Raw genomic sequence first — 4209 nt, 5'->3', positions numbered from 1 at the left:
GAGAGCATTTTTTTTTTTTTTGGCCACACTGCGTGGCTTACAGGATCTTATTTCCCTGACCAGAGATTGAACCCGGGCCACTGCAGTGAAAGCGCCAAGTCCTAACCACTGGACCCCCAGGGAATTCCCTGGAGAGCATTCTTGGTATTTAAGAAAGTGTTAAAGTTTTCATGATATTGGACTTGGCAATGAGTGGTCTCTTGGATACGACATCAAAAGCACAGGCAACAAAGGCAAAAATAGAAAAATGGGACTACTTCAAACTAAAACTTTTGTGCATTAAAGAGCACAGTCAATGGAGTAAAAAGATAACCTTCTAAATGGAGATAATATTTGTAACTCATATATCTGACAAGGGGTTAATATCCAGAATATATTTAAAAACTCCTACAACTTAACAATAAAAAATCAAATAACTTGATTAAAAAATGAGCAGAGGGGGCTTCCCTGGTGGCGCAGTGGTTGAGGGTCCGCCTGCCGATGCAGGGGACACGGGTTCGTGCCCTGGTCAGGGAAGATCCCACATGCCGTGGAGCGGCTGGCCCGTGAGCCATGGCCGCTGAGACTGCGCGTCCAGAGCCCGTGCTCCGCAACAGGAGAGGCCACAACAGTGAGAGGCCCCAGTACCGAAAAAAAAAAAAAATGAGCAGAGGATTTGAATAGACATTTCTCCAAAGGTGATATACAAATAAGTGACACACATATGAAAAGATTCTCAACATCTCTAGTAATCAGGAAAGTACATATCAAAAGCACAATGAGATATCACCTCACACCCATTAGGATGGCCACTATCAAAAAAACAGAAAATAGGAATTCCAAATCAGCGGCACTATTGTTCATTTTCAACGGCAATGTATGATGGTTCCAATTTCTCTGCATCTTTGCCAACACATATTATTGTCCATCTTTTTAATTATAGCCATTTCAGTGGGTGTGAAGATTACTGATTTTTAAGCTAATCAGAATAATATGTGCAAATATGACCAACTCACTCCCATTCAATGGTCCTAATTTTTTTTTCAGAATAAATTCCAAAAGTGTAATATAACATAAGAAGCCTTCCATGTTGCTATCCCTACCTCCCTATCTCTAGTCTCACCATCTGCCACTTCCCTTTCCTGCACTTTATACTCCAGGGATACGAATTGTGTGAAGTTTTCTGCATGCACTTTGCTACCTCTAACCTCTGAAACTTTGTTTCTGCTTTTCTGTCTGCCTAGATTTTCCCACCTTTTTGCCTAATTTTTACTCACGCTTTAATACTACCCAGGCAATCATTTCTCATGGAGCTCTTCTCTAAATCCCCAGGCGTTATTATCATTTTTTCTACTAGGTATTAGCTTATGGATGTAACAACCCTATGAGGCAGGAACTCTTATCCTAATTTTATGCATAAGGAAAATGACCCTTAGAGACAGTGAGAGATAGAGATATTAGTAACTTGCCAAAAAGTCACACCGTAAGGGAATGAAGATTGAATTAAATGCCATTCCTCTGTGCTCTCATAGCAACCTCTGCACACATGGGTTCGTTTGTTTGTTATTTTATTTTTAATCTTTTGGCTGTGTTGGGTGTTCGTTGCTGCGCACGGGCTTTCTCTAGTTGCGGCAAGCGGGGGCTGCTCTTCGTTGCGGTGCGTGGGCTTCTCATTGCGGTGGCTTCTCTTGTTGCGGAGCACGGGCTCTAGGTGTGCGGGCTTCAGTAGTTGTGGTACACGGGCTTTGTTGCTCTGCGGCATGTGGGATCTTCCCAGACCAGGGTTTGAACCCATGTCCCCTGCATTGGCAGGCGGATTCTTGACCACTGCACCACCAGGGAAGTCCCACACATGGGTTCTTTATCTCATTACATATTTATTACTCCTTATATCTCCCAATTCAATCATGCACTCATTTACCTATTCATTCTCCAAATATTTATTTATAGTTTACCATATGTCAGGCACCGTGGCAGGTGCTAAGGACACGACGTTGACAAGACAGATCCTATATGGGACCTCATTGAACTTAAGAGTCTATAGGGGTGTACAGATGATGCAACTAATGGATATTTGCTATGGTAGCAAGTAGCAGAGGGACCTAATCAGTAGTTAAAGAAGCCTGGAAAAAATGATCTTGAAGCTGATAAGGATAAGGATGACTGGGGAACATCTTTAAGGATGACTGAGGATTAGTGAGGTAAACATCTTAAGATGTTTGGCTTGAGGGTGACATGTAGCATGTCATATTATATAAGTTATCTCTTTTTTAAGCCCCAACGTCTAGTGGCTTAAGAAACAAATATTTGCTTTTTTAGCATCATCTGCTCATGGTGCCACCTTCTGCTCCCACCCCTGCCCCCCACCCTGGCTGCCACCCTGATTCACTACCTGTGCAGCTCCGGCCACCTGGCTCCCTGTGCTAGCCACCGATATTTGGAGTTCTTACAGTAACACAGACATTGACAAGAAAGAGCAGTCTGAACTTGATCAAGGTTTGGTTGATGTTGAAGAAGTAGAAGAAGAAGAAACTGGTGAAGAATCAAAAATCAAAGCAGGCCAGCTGACTGTTCAGATGTTGCAAAATCCTCAGATTCTTGCAGCCCTTCAAGAAAGATCTGATGGTCTGGTAGAAACACCAACAGGATACATTGAAAGCTTGCCTAGGGTAGTTAAAAGACAAGTGAACGCTCTGAAAATCCTTCAAGTTAAATGTGCATAGATAGAAGCCAAATTCTATGAGGAAGTTCATGATCTTGAAGGAAAATATACTGTTCTCTATCAACCTCTATTTGATAAGTGATTTGAGATCACTTATGAACCTACATAAGAAGAATGTGAATGGAAACCAGATGAGGAAAATGAAATTTTGGAAGAACTGAAAGAAAAGGCCAAGATTGAAGATGAGAAAAAAGATAAAGAAAAAGCAGACCTCAAGGGAATTCCTGAATTTTGGTTGACCATTTTTAAGAATGTTGACTTGCTCAGTGATATGTTTCAGGAACATGATAAACATATTCTGAAGCACTTGAAAGATATGAAAGTGAAGTCCTTAGATGCAGACCGGCCTATGAGTTTTGTCTTAGAGTTTCACTTTGAACCCAGTGAATATTTTACAAGTGAACTGTTGACAAAGACACATAGTATAAGTCAGAACCAGATGATTCTGTTCCTTTTTCTTTTGAAGGACCAGAAATTAAGGGTTGTACAAGGTCCACATAGATTGGAAAAAAGGAAAGAATTGTCACTTTGAAAATCATTAAGAAGCAGAAACAAGGGACTTGGGGCAGTTTGTATTGTGACCAAAACAGTTTCTAATACTCTTTAATATTTTTGCACCTCCTGAAGTTCCTGAGAGTGGAGATCTGGTTGCTGCTGCTGAAGCTATCCTTGCTGCAGACGTTGGAAGTCATCACTTTTTACATGAATGTATAATCCCAAGATCAGTGTATACTTTACTGAAGTTACTAAAGTTACTAAAAGTTACTAAAGAAGTTACTAAAGAAGATGATGATGATTATGATGAAGAAGGTTAAGAAGAGGATGAGAAAGGGGAAGAAGAAGGAGATGAGGAAAATGATCCAGACTATGACTCAAAGAAGGATCAAAACCCAACAGAGAGAAAGCAGCCGTGAAGCAGGATGTATGTGGCCTTGAGGGTAACTTGCACTGATCTAACTTCAGCTTCCTTGGAAAGGAGGAATTTACATAACTTGAAAAGCCTATTTCAAGTTTTTTGTTGTTGTTTGTTTGCTTGTTTTTGTAGCTTAAAATAAAAATATCAAATTAAAAAAAATGATCTCACAGTTTCTGTGGACAGGAATTTTTTTTTCTTTTTCTTTACTTTCTTTTTTTTTTTTTTAATTTTTGGCCGCACCGTGCAGCATGCAGGATCTTAGTTCCCTGACCAGGGAAGAGTGGAAGTGCAGAGTCTTAACCACTGGACCAACAGGGAAGTTCCTTGTGGTCAGGAATTTGGAAGTGACTTAATTGGGTAGTTGTGGCTCAGGGTCTCTCATGAGGTTACCATCAAGATATTGGCTGGGGCTGCAGTCATCTGGATGCTTAAAAAATCTGGCTGGAGGATCTGCTTCCAAAATGGCTCATTCTCATGGTTGTTGGCAGGAGGTCTCAGTTCCCTACTGAAACTGTGCACCTCAGATTGGGACTTGAACCCACATGCCAGGACTTCACCCCGGCCAAAACCCAGACTGGGACTCAAACCCAAG

The 4209-nt window shown here is 41.2% G+C and overlaps 1 pseudogene; it reads left to right on the top strand.

Moving 5' to 3' along the window:
* Nucleotides 1-2363: 2363 nt before the first annotated feature.
* Nucleotides 2364-3615, top strand: LOC132519097 (nucleosome assembly protein 1-like 1; annotated as a pseudogene).
* The last annotated feature ends 594 nt before the right edge of the window (nt 3616-4209 follow it).

This window comes from Lagenorhynchus albirostris, chromosome 4 (assembly GCF_949774975.1).
Source record: "Lagenorhynchus albirostris chromosome 4, mLagAlb1.1, whole genome shotgun sequence".
In the NCBI taxonomy this organism is placed as follows: Eukaryota; Metazoa; Chordata; class Mammalia; order Artiodactyla; family Delphinidae; genus Lagenorhynchus; species Lagenorhynchus albirostris.
The sequence above is the reverse complement of the archived record's forward strand: the minus strand, read 5'-3'. Positions and strand labels throughout refer to the sequence as shown.